This window comes from Schistocerca gregaria, chromosome 8, assembly GCF_023897955.1.
Source record: "Schistocerca gregaria isolate iqSchGreg1 chromosome 8, iqSchGreg1.2, whole genome shotgun sequence".
NCBI lineage: Eukaryota > Metazoa > Arthropoda > Insecta > Orthoptera > Acrididae > Schistocerca > Schistocerca gregaria.
This window is the reverse complement of record NC_064927.1, coordinates 356883111-356903227: the sequence shown is the minus strand read 5'-3', so window position 1 is coordinate 356903227 and position 20117 is coordinate 356883111. Positions and strand designations below refer to the sequence as shown.

The following is a 20117-nucleotide window of genomic DNA, read 5'->3' as shown; positions in this document are numbered from 1 at the left end:
AGCTGAGCCACAGAGGACACAGAGGATAGTGCGACTGCAGGGAAGATCTCTCGCACGCCTCCCGCAAGACCCTCATTCTCACCTTATATGTCCACAAACTACATTCGTAGTGTCCCTAGCCAACACACGCATTACTCGTGGAAGACATTCTTACCGAGCCCCGGACATGTCCGAGAGAACAGACACCATATAAGTACATAGTGGAGATGCTGAGTCGCAGGCAGATACTCAAACAGACTGATAGACAAGTAAGACCATCTTCTGAATTAGACAACACACACACACACATATTCAGGCAAACACAGCTCACACTCTTGACCACTGTCTTTGGCTGCCGAGGCCGGCGAGAGAGAGAGCGGTCATGTGTGTATGAGTTGCATTTACGTGAATGTGGTTGTGTGTCCAAACAACAACTGACAAGATAGCTCACACTACACCTCTTCAGTGCAGAAGATCGCTACGCTCACCATCACTTTGACAAGATGAGCAACGTTACTTCCCAAAAGCATATGTTGTACATCTTTCTTTCTTGATGTCATAATGTGTGTAAATCTTTGGAATTGTCTAGGATTTCATGTGCTACATGTAAATGTTTTTACTTGGTTCGCTTTGATTAATTATCGGTAGCATAAAATTTAATGCATAACGCCTTCTCTACGAGTCTGCTCACGTGGTGATAGTATGAGGGCACACGAGGATTCTTGTAAAGAGATAATCAATTCCAGAAGGGAACCGCTTTTTCCGCCACTTGTTGACTTAGCTGGGAAATACTATTATGTATTATATTTCCACATCTGGTTCATCATAATATATCTCTGAGTTACACATCACTGTAAATTTTCAGGTTACAACTTATTACAGTTTTCCCTCCTAGTACTGACTTGATATGTCAGAGCTTGCTTTTACTGTATTTCGCTGGGTATGGAAAAATGCTTAACGGCAACTGAGCACAACCTGTTACATTCATCTGTCCTGCATTTATCAGCGTTCTTTTGCAGTTCAACACATGATGTGGCAGACTGCCTCACCTACAATGGAAATACTCCCGCAGTCATCTCCTGATCCAACACCATCGTGCAGTTCAACGTATGATTCGCTCATCCTAATTATACAAAATGTGAGACGTGACTCGCCTCCTCAGTGATTCATCATTAGGTGTTAACCAGGCCTCAGATAAACTTAATTGAGCTAGATTCTTTTATACTGCAATTAAGATAAAACCGTGTGTGTCCATTATGGTGGAACCCAGAAACTTTGAGAAGAAGTGGACGATCCATGGGTTGAATATGATTTCGATAGTGTTCGTGGTCCTTGTGAAATGAAAAGGTTTTGTTGATATTAAATTTCAGAACGAGCAGGTGTTAATTACGGCGAAAGATGCAGTTAGCTAATATTAAAGTTCCTCCAAATCTTCAAGAAGCTATAACGATTGTTATTGCGGAAGCAGAAGGCGCTTCGTCATCTAAACGGCAGCGCCTACGTAAAATTTGTTTTCAGGAAGAGAGGGGAGTGTTGTTCTTTCTGTGCTAACACATCGCTGTTTGCGTTGTGTGTGCATCTTCGTTTTTTTCACGTGGTGTGTGGGCCAGAATTCTATTTTTGATTTAGTAAGAACGTATTTTTCGTAATAAATTCAGTATAAACGACCAGTTTTGATATATAAAATGGACTGTTAATATAAATCAGAAGTGTCAATATGCATTTTTCAAGTACTTTAATAAGTGATAAATATAGTTTAGATGCGATGTGCAATTGTAAGAAATCCCACATAATACCAAAAATGATAAGTAACTATATTTATGAAACTTCCTGGCAGACTAAAACTGTGTGCTGGAGCGAGACTCGAACTCGGAACCTTTGCTTACGCGAGCAAGTGCTCTCCAGGAGTACTAGTTCTGAAAAGTTCGCAGAAGAGTTTCTGTGAAGTTTGGAAGTTATGAGACGAGGTGCTGGCAGAATTGAAGCTGTGAGGACGGGTCGTGAGTCGTGCTTGGGTAGCTCAGATGGCTGCCGGCACGGTAGTTCAGCTTGTTCGGTCAGAGAGGCGGTGGCCCTCTGACTAAACGAATCAACGACCAACTTGAACGGATGCCATGTGACGTCCGCCCAGACCAAACGCAACGACCAACACCGAAAAAAACAATGGGAAAAAATAGATGATCGAACACTTGCCCACGAAAGGCATAGTCCGAATTCGAGTCTCGGTCCAGCGCACAGCTTTCATCTGCCAGGAAGTTTCATATCAGCGCACACTCCGCTGCAGAGTGAGAATCTCATTCTGGAAACTTTATTTACTTCGAGATACCGACAATTAAATTTTACTTTATATATTTACGCTATTTGCGGCGTCTTTATTTCATTGGACTGTTTTCCAATTTTCATACTTCGCTATGATTGGCTGGAGGTAAAGGGAACTGTACTGTGTTCGCTTTAAGATAGTAGTAGGGAAGTAGTTTTTTAATTTTCCACTGACTCAGTTGAGCTATTTCTGCCGTGATAGATTTTTAAAACTTTATTTTGTTGACTGATTGAATAATGACGTCATGAGTTCTAATTCAACGTCATGAATGACCGGCAGAGGCAGATAATGTCGGTCAAGGTCAAGGTCAATGGTCCAAGGTGATTGAACCATTCCCCTGAATGTTGGTCCTCCCACATGGTGCCAACGGGTCGGCCGGAGTGGCAGTGCGGTTCTAGGTGCTACAGTCTGGAGCCGAGTGACCGCTACGGTCGCAGGTTCGAATCCTGTCTCGAGCATGCATGTGTGTGATGTCCTCAGGTTAGTTAGGTTTAATTAGTTCTAAGTTCTAGGCGACTGATGTCCTCAGAAGTTAAGTCGCATAGTGCTCAGAGCCATTTGAACCATTAGGAACCATGCTGCCAAGGTTGTTTCGAGTACGTTGCAGAAGTTTTACTGGGAAGACCTTACACATCCTCCATAGAGTCACGCTCTCCCGAGGCGAGATCCATAATTTTTGAGGCGGGTGAAAAGGTGCACGCCTGAACACAGCCTTGGTTCCGTAGGCAACCGCAATGAACGCTCTGACGAGCTTGCCTCACAGTGGGATGTACGTACTAGCAGTTATGGTGATTACATTTGAAGCAGAAAACAGTTTCATATGGCTCTGAGCACTATCGGACATAATTGCTGAGGTCGTCAGTCCCTTAGAACTGAGAACTACTTAAACCTAACTAACATAAGGACATCACACACATCCATGCCCGAGGCAGGATTCGAACCTACGACCGTAGCGGTCGCGCGGTTCGAGACTGTATCGCCTAGAACCGCTCGGCCACTGTGGCCCGCCAAAAAACAGTTACCTGTTTCCCATGTCTCTCGTTTTCATTTGATTGCCCTTTATAGTAGAAATCGGATAAGTTTTTCTTGAACTGAGATATAGCTATTTGATCGATACATCTTATAGACAACTGAACTTGTTTGTGAGAAGTTAATAATTTTGATTGCAGTCCGAAAAATTACGCCGTTCGAGAACGCCTCCAGCGCCGACTCTAAACAAAGCATGACAAATAAAGAACTTGGGGGAGGGGGCCAGAGAGAGCCTGTGATGTATTGAATCAGTCCGTGAGCCGTATGCCAACAGCGTTAACTGGCATTGCACTGTCCACAAAAGAGAAGTCGAAACGGTGTTTTGCGCACAACGTGTCGCACATCACCATGTTATTGAGCTATCCTCTTAAGAATCAAACTAATTCTGTAAGCAACAATAACTCTTCTAAAGTTTTGTTCATGGCTGAAGCAGCAAACGTAGGATAAAATCTTTTTGAAAAAATAATATGCAGCAAAAAGTTTTTATAAAATGTTAACATGGTAAATGGGTGTAAATAAACCTTCCATTTTTTAAAACCGATACCTTTTTTTATTGTTTCTTCAAGAATAATAATTGTTCTCGGTCTCAAGTAGACTACAACAGTTTTTTCACTGTTCAACCATATTCTATGAACAGTGCAGAATAGTGTGAGTGCTGTACCTTATGAAGGAAACAGAGAAACTTTTGAGCGGTAGAAGCGCCGTGGGAAGTATCTGCTTAGAAGCATTATCTTCTCGCAAAGATAAAAAGAAATAATTCGAAAAATGTTGTTATAAATTCTTCTGATTTTTGTTTCCTTTCTATATGACATCGGACGCACAGTAAATATTGTTTTCTAACGCAACATTACGTACAGTCGGACACTAAGGTCTACATACACCCTAATAGCAACACTTGAAGTCAAAATCAATCAAAAACATATTATGTGTTCAATTTCTGTGACATAACATATACACTGCATATTTAATAATAATTCCATATACTGACATCTTGGGCATAAAAATGAAACAGCTATCAGACACAATAGTGAACATTATTCGCTTTCAGGCTCAATTCAATATTTGTTATTGCCACCCCATGCTTCTATCACAGCTTCCAAACGTCGAGGCATAGATTCCATGAATTTTTTTGTGTACGCAGGTGTAAAGTTATTCCACTCTTTCACTACGGCTGCTTTAAAATCACCTTTGCTTTTGATGTATTTTTTTATCCTACGCGTTAGTTCTCTCCAGTGACGTTCAACTGGGTTAATGTATGGTGACTGTGGAGGGAAATGCAACAGTTGTGGTAGTCATTCTTTTATGTCAATGGCCGTGTGCTTGGGTTAACTGTCTTGCTGAAACACCCAGTCTGTTCTTAGGCCCAGTTTCTCCGCAGATTGCTTCAGATTCTCCTTTAAGATGGTTAGATACTTCAATTTATCCATAATACCTTCAATAAATATTAAATTCTAAACGCCAGCTCCTGACATGAAACCCCACATAAGAATATTTCCAACACCACACATCATTGATGGGACAAGATTTCTCTTCTTCCACACCTTTTGCGTCCGTCACACTGCATGATGTTAACTTTGCTCTCATCCGGGAAAAGTACTGTATTCCAAAATGTTGAATCTTTATTCCGGTGCAGAGTTGCAAATTCTAGGCGCTTCTGTCATTTACCCTGCTTATGAACTGTTTCTTCCTTGCTGTTCTACTTTCAAATCCACGTTTGTGCAGCAGTCTTCGTACTGTCATGGGATGATCACTACTTCCACTAATATGTAGCTGTAATTCTGGGATCCGCATTCACTTTTCTAATGATGTGTCGGCGATCCCTGTTAGATAATTTTGGTGTTCGTCCATATCTAGCTATGTTTTCTACACTTCCTCGATCCCTGTAATTTTTAGTACTGTTTCGACACTTACATAGCTGCTTCTAATGATTTCCCCAATTTTCCGCAGTGTGAAACTCTTCTTACTGAGCTCAATAATATTTTTCCTCACCTCCACAGGTATTTCGGTTCTTTTTGAATCCATGTTACGTGATCGAATTAGGTATTGCAATACACGTCCATTATATGAGCAAACTACACAACTTGCACTGTGTTAACTGAAACGTCTCTCTTTCCAACTAACGACAGACTCCAAGTGTATGTTGACTTCTGTACCGCAGTAAACAAACACTGTTGAATCTATCAGGCTTGCACTGCACGACACCGGTCTGAAGTCCTGGGTTTATGTTATTGCGGACGTGGACGCAGGCACAGAGTTGCACTTCTACCCATGTACGTCCAGGCTGTACGAAACATGCTACAAAATGGAGGTGTATGTATACTTTAATGTCCGACTGTATTTCGTGATGTATTCATAATCTCAAATACGGTACGAACGTAGCCAGCTACATAAAATCTACGCCGTACTTTCTGTACCACTATGACCACACTGGAAGATTTTGGTGTTAGTAGTTTCGCTTTATAGGATTCAACTGACAACGCAATTTCATGAAAAACGTAAAGGACATACCTCCCCATCTACATCGTGTGGTAACACCGTTTATTAGGCTCATTTTGAAGCAATATGACCCATTTTGAACTTTTACAAAAGCTATATATGAAGGTAGTCTCTTGTTTCCGGAAGAACAGATACCAATGATGACCACGCAGCTTCTCTAGAATGAAATTATAATTAAATCGACACCCTAGCTACAAACAGGCGTTGATACACTTCATTTGGGACATGTCGAAAATACTGTATGTGCCCCGACCGGGACTCGAACCCGAGATCTCCTGCTTACATGGCAGACGCTCTCTCCATCTGGGCCACCGAAGGACACAGAAGATAATGCGTTTGCAGGTACTTATCGCTTGCACGTTCCCCGCGAGACCCACATTCCCAACATGTCCACTCCACTACATTCGTAGTGCGCCTAATGGATGTTTGCCCATCACACTCATTACTCGTGGCAGATTACTCTACCAAGTCGCGTACGAGTTGGAGCACAGCGTGTGCGTTCGCACAAGAAGGTTAATGGCCGGGTAGCCATATTTTAACTATGTATGGAACTAGTATCTGTTCCCGAAAGAACAGATACCATTGATGGCCATGGAGCTTCTCTAGAGTGAAATGATAATTAAATCGACACTCTAGCGGCAAACAAGCATTACAAAAGCATTCTTTTTTTTCTCAATCTGCCTCAGAAATTGCGGTATACGTACTCCCCAGAATGACCCGCAACGCCTCAAGGGCGACCAGTTAGAGGTACGCAGGTTGACTTGCAGGGCTGAATGACCACTGCGCATAGCTGCCGACGTAACTGTTGTAATCGCAGCCGGTTGTTTATCGGAGCAAAACCGCTGCGCTCAAGGTGAACTTCACATGCCTGTGTGCGGGCGTAATACATGTCTCGTCATAGCGTGACATCTCTTGCTTTGAGGAGAATTCCGTACAACAGTAATGGCTAACACAAAGGCATGAGAGCTCACGGAACTGCTGCGCAGCTCGTACACTAGCAGATAATGAAAATACGAACCATCCTGAGACATTATTTCCACGTCAATAAATTTTTATTCAGTCACTATACCTACCACGTGTCATAACGGTAATTAAACCTTATACCGCAAAACAAAAACAGTAAAAAATACACGAGAGAAAATGACAAGTAAGACGTAAAAGCAATTTAATCAAAGACGTTCTCCCTTAGACATTAATTTTATCGCTTGTACTATTGGGAACCTAAAACTTTGGCAATCAGTAAATACTCTAGGAATTAAATGACATAAATTCACGTATGTAAATGCCTACCAATAAAAAATTATAGATAAGCTCGAGCTACAGTTCATGAGCCAAACCAAATACGTACAGGAGACATTCTTAATATATAATGATATAAAACAAAAATTATGGAACTGCAACGAAAATAATTAGCATGGCCGAAAAGAGTATTAAACAACAAAGATTGAACATGCGTCACATTTTTAACGTGCTGTGTGTGACATGAGTGTAATTGTGATAACGATATAGATGAAAATCTGCAGTAATCTCAAGCATTATATGGAATAATAAACAGTACACGAAAATACATAAAATCAGATTTTGTAAAGCAGTGGCAAGGTCATCATTGTTAATGGAAGCGAGAGATGGGTAAAAAGCTGGCCAAGTGTGAGTATGTTTCGCGCACTGAGGGTTCCGTACAAACGTAATTGTGTATTTAGACAGTTAATCCAACGAGAGAATCGAGAATCTCGACGATTTTTTAACTGTTATCGATGTGGATACTGAGAAGATATCAGTGCCGAAAATTCCAAGACAGTGTCAAAATCTCGACAGCAGATATTCATCATCTGAATTTGCAGCTCCTTGTATTTACCGTTTTTTTCCCCTAAAATTGTTGGATGAAAGGTCCGTCAGTAACCCAAACAACGTTTTTTTCCAAGTTCCTGAACATGTTTCAGTATTTGTGTGCCATCATATATGGGTTTCTATTTTATTTAATAGTTACACTCAGGTTGCATAGTTTTTCAGGACCACTTGCGTATTATTTATTACAAGTAGCTTGTCATGTTTTGTGTGGCAAGCCCATTTTTCTCAGCATCCTGATGAGGTGACGTGAAGCACACGTAAATATAACACATATTTTCACAAATATGGCTGTAAAAGCACTTTTCACGTCACCAAAACACACTGTACCACAATTACAGTGTGTTTTGGTGAAGTGCAAAGTTCTTTTACGACCACATTTGTGAAAATACTCTATGTTGCCACAAGTATCTGGACACCTGGCTGAAAATGACTTACAAGTACGTGCTGCTGGAATTCAATATGGTGTTGGCCCACCCTTAGTCTTAATGACAGCTTCCACTCTCTCAGGCTTACGCTCAACCAGGTGCTGGAAGGATTCTTGGGGAATGGCAGCCCATTCTTCACGGAGTGCTGCATTGAGGAGAGGTATCGATGTCGATCGGTGAGGCCTGGCACGAAGTAGGTGTTCCAAAACATCCCAAAGGTGTTTTATAGGATTCAGGTCAGGACTCTGTGCAGGACAGTCCATTACAGGGATGTTAATGTCGTGCAACAACTCCGTCAACAGGCCGTGCATTATGAACAGGTGCTCGACCGTGTTGAAGATGCAATCGCCATCACCGAATTGCTCTTCAACAGTGGGATGCAAGAAGGTGCTTAAAACATCAATGTAGGGCTGTGCTGTGATAGTGCCACGCAAAACAGCGAGAGGTACAAGCCCCTCCATGAAAACCACGACCACACCATATCAACTAACTCCCCAACACCGCCTTCCCCACTTCCCGCCGACTGGCACTTTCCTGTTTCCCCGCCTCCGATCGTAATACTCAAAGGATTAAAAAAAAGCAGGCGACAGATCCAAATCAGAAATAAATGGCGTTAAACCTCAAAATTCCCTTCTCCTGTTCCGTCCAAATAAGTTATTTTAAAGAAAATCAAGATGATCAATTAATAATTTAATCTCGCTCGTCACAGATCCGATTATAATCGCAATATACCATTCATTAAGAGGGAGAGAGATCCGTAGCCCTACATGTGATCCACAGCACAAGAAATTACACAAATGCCGGTAGTATTTGTCTGTCATGGTATGTCCATAGTTCCATGTGTGCTGGTAGAATCACTGAGAAAACAGGTCCCTCGAAATACGTACAAACAACTTACATAGATCGCTAAACTGGGAATTTTTATTGTAAGAATACTAAGTCTCAAGGCCCCCGGAGTAGACAACATTCCATTGGAACTACTGACGGTCTTGGGAGAGCCAGTCCTGACAAAACTGTACCATCTGGTGAGCAAGATGTATGAAACAGGCGAAATACCCTCAGACTTCAAGAAGAATATTATAATTCCAATCCCAAAGAAAGCAGGTGTTGACATATGTGAAAATTACCGAACAATCAGTTTAATAAGCCACAGCTGCAAATTACTAACACGAATTCTTTACAGACGAATGGAAAAACTAGTAGAGGCCGACCTCGGGGAAGATCAGTTTGGATTCCGTAGAAATACTGGAACACGTGAGGATATACTGACCTTACGACTTATCTTAGAAGAAAGATTAAGGAAAGGTAAACCTACGTTTCTAGCGTTTGTAGACTTAGAGAAAGCTTTTGACAATGTTGACTGGAATACTCTCTTCCAAATTCTAAAGATGGCAGGGGTAAAATACAGGGAGCGAAAGGCTATTTACAATTTGTACAGAAACCAGATGGCAGTTATAAGAGTCGGGGGACATGAAAGGGAAGCAGTGGTTGGGAAGGGAGTAAGACAGGGTTGTAGCCTCTCCCCGATGTTATCCAATCTGTATATTGAGCAAGCAGTAAAGGAAACAAAAGAAAAATTGGGAGTAGGTATTAAAATCCAAGGAGAAGAAATAAAAACTTTGAGGTTCGCCGATGACGTTGTAATTCTGTCAGAGACAGCAAAGGACTTGGAAGAGCAGTTGAACGGAATGGACAGTGTCTTGAAAGGAGGATATAAGATGAACATCAACAATACCAAAACGAGAATAATGGAATGTAGTCGAATTAAGTCGGGTGATGCTGAGGGAATTAGATTAGGAAATGAGACACTTAAGGTAGTAAAGGAGTTTTGCTATTTGGGGAGCAAAGTAACTGATGATGGTCGAAGTAGAGAGGATATAAAATGTAGACTGGCAATGGCAAGGAAAGCGTTTCTGAAGAAGAGAAATTTGTTAACATCGAGTATAGATTTAAGTGTCAGGAAGTCATTTCTGAAAGTATTTGTATGGAGTGTAGTCATGTATGGAAGTGAAACATGGACGATAAATAGTTTGGACAAGAAGAGAATAGAAGCTTTCGAAATGTGATGCTACAGAAGAATGTTGAAGATTAGGTGGGTAGATCTCGTAACTAATGAGGATATACTGAATAGGATTGGGGAGAAGAGAAGTTTGTGGCACAACTTGACCAGAAGAAGGGATCGGTTGGTAGGAAGTGTTCTGAGGCATCAAGGGATCACCAATTTAGTATTGGAGGGCAGCGTGGAGGGAAAAAATCGTAGAGGGAGACCAAGAGATGAAAACACTAAGCAGATTCAGAAGGATGTAGGTTGCAGTAGGTACTGGGAGATGAAGAAGCTTGCACAGGATAGAGTAGCATGCATCAAACCAGTCTCAGGACTGAAGACAACAACAACAACTGTTTCAGATAAATGTGCCATAGAAAATGAGCGTCGTTGAATCGCTCCAGGATCAGCCGTAGTAGTGACCCACACTGAGGACGATAAATTTCTTCTGCTGCGCTACCAGAACACAGGAGTAAACTTAGTCCAACAGAATCACATAACTGGAACAATACTCCTTAGTTTAAGTTATAATTCTAATGATGTATGCCGTTAACGAGGTTAACATTTGTTCCAAAATACTTTACCCCTTTACGTATCGCCAACTACAAATTGCGATTATGACTGCAACGTTCTCAAGACCCGTACACCAGGACACCCACAAATATATCAGGTGTTAGTAGGCTGTTTAGGTTTTTATGTTGGTAACGCCACGTAGTGCTCTGTATGAAAATCACTGACTGTGCTGTGTGCAGTCTGTGGCTGGTTTGCATTGTTGGAATATTTGCTATTGTAGTGTTTGGCAGATGGATGTGAACAGCTCATAGTGTTGTGCAGTTGGAGGTGTGCCGCCAGCAGTGCAGCGGTGGATGTGGGGAGAGATATGCCAGAATTTTGAGAGAGGACGATCTGGACGTGTGTCCATCAGAAAGAGTAAATTTGTTTTGAACATTATTAGGGTAAATACATTGTTTGTTCTCTATCAAAATCTTTCACTTGCTAAAGATGCCTATCAGTAGTTAGTGCCTTCAGTAGTTAGAATCTTTTGTTCAGCCGGCAGTATTTGCGCACGCTGTATTGCAGTAGTTTGAGTAACGAAGATTTTTGTGAGGTAAGTGGTTAATGAAAGGTATAGATTATAGTTAGTCAGGGCCATTCTATTGTAGGAATTATTGAAAGTCAGATTGCATTGCGCTAAAAATGTTGTGTGTCAGTTTAGTGATGATCAGAATAAATCAAGAGAGAAATGTCTGAGTACATTCAGTTTTGTTCAGCTTTTTGAAAATCAAATAACGTAAGAGGTTTTCCAGCACAGTAAAATATAAATTTTCCTGAGAGGATGTTTCACAGGTAATGAGTAGAAACTTATAAGTAAAAATCATTCTGATACCTATGAAAGCGGACCTCTTCTACTACAAGCTTTTTATCTTCCATGTTTTGGGAGGAGACAGTATGGACCAAAATGAGAAAAAATTGTATAGTAGACATGGGCTCTAAAATACACACCTTAAGAAATATGAGTACTTGTTTAGTAGAAAAGATGTGTTTGACAATAGCAAAGGTGAACAATTGCTCATAGCTCTTCAGGTAAGCACATTAGAGCGCAAGTTTAATAGACATATATTTTCCTCTTAGTTTGGTCTATTCTACCTCTCATAAAAATATGGAAAGCAAAGTGTTTGTAGTAGAACTGATCCATTGTCAAAGGTATCAGAACGATTTTCGTTTATAGCCCTCGACTCGGTCGTTCCTGGGCCAGGGTTCCTTACCTCAGATTGATAAATTTACTCTTCTCCGTCATTCCTGAAAATTCAACATTGTCACCCATCATAATTGTACGACTGTAATCCTTTATAAAACAGAAAAGACACATAAAGAAATGTGGCTTGCAACGCCTTCACAAAAGTGTTTCTTCGTTTATGGCGAACATGTCAACTCCCCGATTCTCATAAATCACTTACAGAACCTCAACGACTTCAATCATTTAGAATCGCGTGTTCTATACTCTTCTTCATAAGCCCTTTTTCACAAACTTTTAATCCTTCAGTCGTTAAAATCCTCATTGTCATAAATCCATTTACACAGACTCACGCCACCAATCTATTTCTACTCATTGTCACTGAACTATACGTATCACTGATATTACAAAGATATTGATTTCTCTGGGCATAATACCTAAACAACAGAAAATATGCATGTTCGACACTTACATACATACAAATTAATGTAATTCAGGTAACACAGACAAGGTTAATTGAAGAAAAATAAAGAAACATCAAGGGATAACCAATTTAATATTGGACGGAAGTGGTTGGGGGGAAGCGGGTAAAAATCGGAGAGGGAGACCAAGAGGTGAATATAGTAAAGCATATTGTATGTGGGTTGCAGTAGTTGTTTGGAGATGAAGAGTCTCATACAAGAGAGTGGCATGGAGAGCTGCATCAAATCAGTTTCTGGACTGAAGACTACAACAACAAGAACATCTTTTCAAGTGTAACCAGTTTGTAACTTTTTGTTCTCAGTGGAAATATTCTGCGGTATCCTGTAGACAGCCAGTCCTTCGAGTCTTTGCCTTAAGTGCCGTGTTTCACCGAACCCCGTGCAAGAATCGTGTTTCTATGTTACATATATAGAGTCGGTCAATTTTAGTTTCCAGACGTGAAAATAAGATTATAGGAACAGTCAGATTAATTAATTTTCCCTTCTTTGAAGATTAGTGTGCACAAAATGACAAATTTTCAAAGCTCGAAAAGAATAATTGAAAAATAAACAAAAAAGTAAAAATATGAATGGTACAGAAGAATGAAACCAAGGGATATATAAATTCACTCAAAGTAATCCAAAGTAATACTAATACAAGGGAGTTGTGATAACAGTAATACAGGATTACAGCAAAGAATACAGACAAACGCTGGACGCTTTGTATGGTTGGATGCTGAATACGATCAGACATGATCCACCTGTATCAGTACTTGGCTGAGGGAGATGAGAAGATGAGACATCTGTTACAACACTGTGTATGTTATGTATTGAACCGGGGACCTAGAAACGACGGAGAGGCTTCGTCCTGCCGTATCCCTCAGTGGTTCACAACCCTAATAACATGCCACAGCAGTCCACCCACCCCACCGCCGCCCCACACCGAACCCAGAGTTAATGTGGGGTTCGGCCCCCATTGGGCCCACCTCTCCCCCTCCCCCCTTCCCCCAAGGGAACGTCTCATAACAGACGAGTGTAACCCCCAACGTTTGCGTGGCAGAGTAATTATGGTGTACGCATACGTGGAGACAGTCTTTGCGCAACCAGCCCGCATTCGCCGAGGCAGATGGAAAACCGCCTTAAAAACCTCCCACATGCTGGCTGGCACACCGGACCTCGACACTAATCCACCGGGCGGATTCGTGCCAGCGACCAGGACGCCTTCCCGCTCGGGAAGTAGCGCGTTAGACTGCGCGGCTAGCCGGGCGGGCCAGTTATAACGTTACTTCTGGATGAACATACGGGTTAAAACTTAGTAAATCTCTGGAAGACAACAGTGACGCAAATCTGTGGAGCTCTTTCTTGTGCTCGATTTTTGACAGCAAAGACGTTTCCAGAGAGATGGAAGTACAGTTTCAAAACGACAGCTGTTGTAAATTATATTTTAAGGTAATTCCAAACAAATACTTCAAAATTTCAGTAAGTCTGTATGGTCACATACCTTACGCCAATTTTGTAATCATGGAAGATGCCGCATGAAATCCACGAAACACACCTGAAATGAAGAAAAGAGCACACAGTTAGTAAGTATGTATTATTTCCGACGGTCACAAATGAAGCAATATAACACAATAGAAATTTATGCGCTAGCAACATGTGAAGGTAATTTGTTAGCCAAGACTTTGGAACTTGGAACTTTATTTCTGTGTATTATGGTTGCTAATATTACTACATGTGTTGCATTAATCGTTTGTAGTTGGACACTGTATAACATTTAGTTTGGTTGTCGAGATTACGTGGGGTATGTTATAAACAACGGCAGGTTCAGTAATTCTGAGAAGGGATATTGATTTTTAGTTTACCCTTTGTGGTTTCTACTTTGGTTATTCGATAATATGTGTACATGTCATTTTTACATTGGCGCAGAATGAAGTAACTGGGAAAGCTCATTTTGTTAAGAGCTTGTAGTTGCATTTTCTTATGGTGTCGCTATGTGCAATCGGAGAAGATTCAAATAATTTTCTTTTCGTTTTGTATCATGACCCAAGAAATTGTATGAGCCGAATATACTTCGTCATCAAACTTATCACCATACAAACGAGGTTCGCCTGTAACGATCGTGAGCTTTAGTTACCTCTGAGATCGGATGCGGTGAGTTGACGTTAGTCAAGAATACCTTTAAAGTGACAAAGACGCCATTATCAACCCATTATTACTGATTTTGAAGGGGTCGCGTAAGAGGAAAACGAGAATCCAGACGTTCCTTCTGCGATACTGCACAAAGACTTGGCGTGAATGTAACAACTGCACATAATCTGAGCAGCCCCCTTACATTGTTTGCAGACGACGCTGCAGTTTACCGTCTAGTAAAATCGTCAGACAATCAATTCTAATTAGAAAATGATCTAGAGTGAATTTATGTATGGCGCGGAAAGGGGCAACTGGCACTAAACAAAGAAAAGTGGGAGGTCACCCACATGGCTACTAAAAGAACTCCTATAAATTTTTGGTATACGATAAATGGTACAAATCTAAGGGCTGTCAATTCGACTAAATACCTAGGAATTACAATTACGAGCAACTTAAATTGGAAAGACCACATAGATAATATCGTGGGAAAGGCGAGACAAAGGCTGCGCTTTGTTGGCAGAACACTTAGAAGATGCGACAAACTCACTAAAGAGACAGCCTACATTACACTTGTCCGTTCTCTGCTGGAATATTGCTGTACTGTATGGGATCCTTACCAGGTAGGATTGACGGAGGACGTCGAAAGAGTGCAAAAAGGCAGCTCGTTCCTGTTATCGGGCAATAGAGGTGAGAGTGTCACTGATATGATACGCGAGTTGGGGTGCCATTCACTGAAACAAAGGCGGATTTCTTTGTGGCGAGATCTATTTACGAAATTTCAATTACCAACTTTCTCCTCTGAATGCGAAAATATTTTGTTGAAACCCACCTACATAGGGAGAAATGATCATTATAATACAGAAAGAGAAATCAGAGTTCGAACGGAAAGATTTAGGTGTTCCTTTCTCCGACCCGCCATTCGAGAGTGGAATGGTAGAGAAGTAGTATGAAAATGGTTCGATGAACCCTCTGCCTGGCACTTAGTTGTGAATTGCTGAGTAACCTTGTAGATGTAGATGTAATTGCTGGCAGTAGTGGTCACGAGAATGTACCGTCGCAAGATGACCGTTCTGCAGACAACCACGTGGCACTATCAAGATGGAAGACCATTATGTTCTGCGTACAGCTCTGGCGAATCGTACTACATCTGCAGCACAAATTTAAGTAGCTGTTGACAGCACAGTGCCGCAGCGAACTGTCCCAAATCGGTTACTTGAAGGACAGCTCAGATCCAAACGTCTAGTAGCGTGCATTCCACTGGCTCCAAATCAACTCCATCTGCAACTTCAGTGATGCCAAGCGAGAGCTTCTGTAAGGACAGGTTAGAGATCTCGTGTGTTTTCTGATGAAAGCTGGCTGGCTCTGCCTTGGTGCCAGTGGTGATGGTCGAGAGTTGGTTAGAAGGAGACCATTTGATGGCCTGCAACCAACCCGACTGCGTGCTAGACACACTGGACCTACGCTTGGAGTTATCGCATGCACCCCCACAGCAAACTTGTACGTCAGTCTCGTGATTTGATATCTTCTGCTGTCACTCATGAAAAGCATTGCAAGGGGTGTTTTCCAGCAGAATAACGCCCGCCCTCACAGCCGCTGTTGTAACCCAGTACGCTCTACGGAGTGTCGACGTGTTACCTCGGCCCGCTGGATCACCTGATCTGTGTCCAATGAAGCACATAATGGTCGTCATCGGACGCCAGCGCCAGAGTCATCAAAACCAAAATTAGCCGTCCCTGTACTGACCGACCAAGGGCAACAGGCATGGGACGCCATCCTACAAACTAACATCCGGCACTTGTACAACGCAGTGCAGTGCAGGGCTCGCATTCAACATTCCGGTGGTTACACGAGTTATTAATGTACCAGCATTTCACGTTTGTGCAGTATAAATAAACATCAAAAATTGAACGAAGATATGAAAGAGTGAAAATACTACAAAAAAATCTTACAACAAATATTTAGACATGTTTATCAAAAACGTCGGACCTTGGTGACAGTGATCATAGCGAGAAAAGTACTCGTACTTTAGGAACAGCAGTATTTATCGTAAGTTGCTAGAGCAACCAAGTGATTGTAAAAAAGGTGAAGATTATTTTCGCTTTAAGGAGGTCCGTCTGACAGTAGAAGCCTAAGTAGGTTCCGTTAAGCTGTTTCTGAATTAAGGAACACGTTTTTTGCTAGCACATTATTACTTATTTGGTGACCGAAAATCTACTGTATAGGAATCTACATGAATTCTGTGTTTGCTCATACATGATTTCGAGAGCTTCCTTTCTTCCTTGGTTCCAGTTAGTCACGGCTTACTATACGTCTTAGGGATCCATAGCAGAGAAGCTATGAATTTATTAATTTCGAGTTTTCAGAGTGGTTTTAGCTTACATCGAGAATCAGTATTGGGTCTAGGCTGCTTTAGTTAAAAGCGGAACGGATTTCTTTTTTCAAGCGAGCACAATCAACGGTATTTAAACGGACTTCATTATTTTGTGATCTTGTTGGTCGCTTCTTTGTGATAAGAAGTGACTATATAATCACAGTTGCAAATATCGCTAAAATATAACAAGTCTAAAACTCCCTTCGGAAGGTCTACATCACGATTGTGGACAAAAATGATCGAAATGATAATTAAATCAAGACCCTGTGCTGCCGACAGGCGTTAACATACATCAACGGGAACAGTTGAGAAATTTGTGTCCCGACCAGGATTCGAACCCGGGATCTCCTGCTTACATGACATTTGAGCCACCGAGGTCACAGAGCATAGTGCGACTGCAGGGACTTATCCCTTGCACGCGCCCTGTGAGACCCACATTTCCAACTTAATGTCCACACACTACATTCAAAGTGCAAAACTCTTAAAAAAATTCAGTGCTATGACTAGCTTTTAAATGATCCATAGAAAACGTCGTTATTGCTTTTGTACACAAAGTTACGATCTTTCTATGATTTTGAATTTTCGTCTATTTTTGAAATGTGTTAATATCCGAACAGATTGCCCTGTCATCTGTCATACAGGCTCAGTCTCTTCGCCTTGTCAAGACCCTACCTCTCCTATGAGTTTCGTCTGTGAATATGCTTTCACTTACACTACTCGTATATGACGAGAAGTATCCAGACACCCCTATGTAATGCGGAATTGATCGCTAGATACCAGCAGAGGCGGAGCCGGCTGGTGACGTGGTGTATTGTGTTGTCAATTAGAAGCAAAAAATGAAATGAGCGTATGGTATCGTTGGCCGGGAGGCTCCATCCGGGAAGTTCGGCCGCCAAGTGCAAGTCCTATTTCAGTCGACTCCACATTCAGCGACTTGCGTGCCGCTGATGAGGATGAAATGATGATGACAACACAACACCCAGTCCACTAACGGAGAAAATCTCCGACCAGGCCGGGAATCGAGCCCGAACCTTCTGCACGGGAGGCAAGCACGTTACCACCCAGGTAAGCAGGAGGACAATAAGGAGCAGTAAGAGCAGCCTGAGTTGGTCAGGAGAGCTCGTTAGCTTGGAACATGAATTCCTCATTAGATGTCACACGAGTAACAAATCCATCAGGGACATTTCGGTCCTTCTAGAGCTGCCCAAATTGATTGTTAGTGATGTAGCTGTGAAGCTTAAACGCGAAGGACAACCGCACCGAAACTAAGACCAAAGCGATGTAATGTACAGACGGACAGGGACAGTGGAACATTGCAGAGGGTAATTGTGAAATACTGCATGCAATCAGCGTCAGGGAATCACTCGTGAGTTTTAAAGTGCTGCCAACTTTCCACCTGTCACAATGACTGTGCGTAGCGAGCTAAAGAGGATGAGGCAGCTCCTCAAAGCCAAACATTTCAGTAATCAGCTTTAAACTACACCTGAGGGGATGTAGGGAGCGATGTCATTGGATAGTGGATGTCTCGAGTTATTAATCACTCTCTGCCTTGCGACAACCGGTGGAAGGGTTTGGGTTTGGCCAATGCTTGGAGAACGGTAACTGCCATCATGTGTAATGGCAACACAGAAGTACGGAGTATATGCTTTTGCGGAATGCGAGTGTTTTCCGTGTTTAGATTGAGTGGTCCCCTTACTGCGCTTAAGAAAACGCTAAATGCGGAAGGATATGAACACATTATACAGGACTGAAGGACAATAACGTTCCGAAATGGACTGGCCTCAGTCAACTAAATAAAACGCCTTTGGGATGATTTAGAACGACTACTTCTCTCCCTCCCGTAGCACCCATATCTATTATCTTCACTGGTTTCGGCTCTTGAGGAAGAATGGGCTGCCATTGTTCCGAAGACATTCAGACACCACACTGAAAGTTTCTCCAGTGAAAGTGCAAGCCGTCATAAAGTTTAAGGATGGACACAAACCATAATAATATCCACTAATGCATTTGGATCGGTGCTGCTGGTGGTACCGGTCATATGTGCGTGATGTGTGCTTGCTTGTGTGAATATGAGTGTGTTTTTCTTGCTGAGGAATGCATTGGCCGGAAGCTATAATGGGTAAACAGTCTTTTCGTTGCGTCTGTCTGCAACTCAAAGGGTCACAAAAAAAATGGTTCAAATGGCTGTGAGCACTATGGGACTTAACATCTATGGTCATCAGTCCCCTAGAACGTAGAACTACTTAAACCTAACTAACCTAAGGACATCACATCATCTATAGCCGAGGCAGGATTCGAACCTGCGACCGTAGCACTCGCGCGGCTCCGGACTGAGCGCCTAGAACCGCTAGACCACCACGGCCGGCTCAAAGGGTCATCTTTACGGTGAGTAGCAATCTGTCCTTTTCCTAAATTTAGTTTTTTCAACCTCGTGTGAGAAAGAGTACAGAGATAACGGAGCTGCATGACGTTCTACCCGTAAAGGCACTGCTGCTCTTTGAGTAACAGGCTATCCAGCATTCTTTGTGTGCACGTGTGCAAGCGTACAGTTGCGCTGTACAGCTTGGCGAGTAAACACGCAGACTTCTTTTCGTTCTTACACTTACTTCGTTGGGACTGGCAAGTTCCTCAGCTGCTTCCTTAGTCACGCCGTCTGTTTGCTGAGCGCTTTGGACAGAACACAAGACAGATCGTGTCTGCACGTCGGCCCGCCACAGCCACCGCCTCAGTTGTGCTCGGAGCTGCGGCCACCTGTCAGATCTCGCTTGCGCTGCCCCGTCACGCGCCTTGTTATCCTCCGTGCCGCGCCGTCGCATGTGCTTTTTCATAAATAGCCCAGAGGAGAGTACTGTAGCAACATTCAGAGGGCAGTAAATAACGGCGAGCAGTGTGATATACTCCTTGACTTCGGGAAGGTATTCGATACGGCGCCGCACTGTTGACTAGTGCGCAAAATTCGAGTTTATTTAATATCGGACCAGATTTGTTGTTGCATACAGAACATTCTAGCAAAAGGATCACAATAAGAATCTTTTAAAAGGAGCAATGGGGCAGTAGTGCAGTAGTGGGGGGTGGGAGGGGCAGAGTGGGGGGAGGGGCGATAAGTCAAATGGAAAATAACTCGTGCCTTTACTAAAGAAGTAACGTATGGGTGTTAATGTGCACGATACATACTTAAGAATGATCTAGAGAAGATCTGCACCTCATCCGAATGGCACTTCACAGCATATCTGCGACCTCCTTGGCTGTGGCGCAACTGTGAAACAGTGTAACACATCG

General features: G+C 42.3%; 1 protein-coding gene across 2 annotated transcripts in view; it reads right to left on the bottom strand.

Moving 5' to 3' along the window:
- Positions 1–20117, bottom strand: part of LOC126284198 (aminopeptidase N-like) — a 1000437-nt gene that overhangs the window by 829060 nt on the left and 151260 nt on the right. For both annotated transcript variants that reach the window (XM_049982954.1, XM_049982953.1), the window contains exon 2: positions 13839–13892. The gene's annotated coding sequence lies outside the window, so the exon portion shown is untranslated. The remainder of the gene's footprint in view (positions 1–13838; positions 13893–20117) is intronic.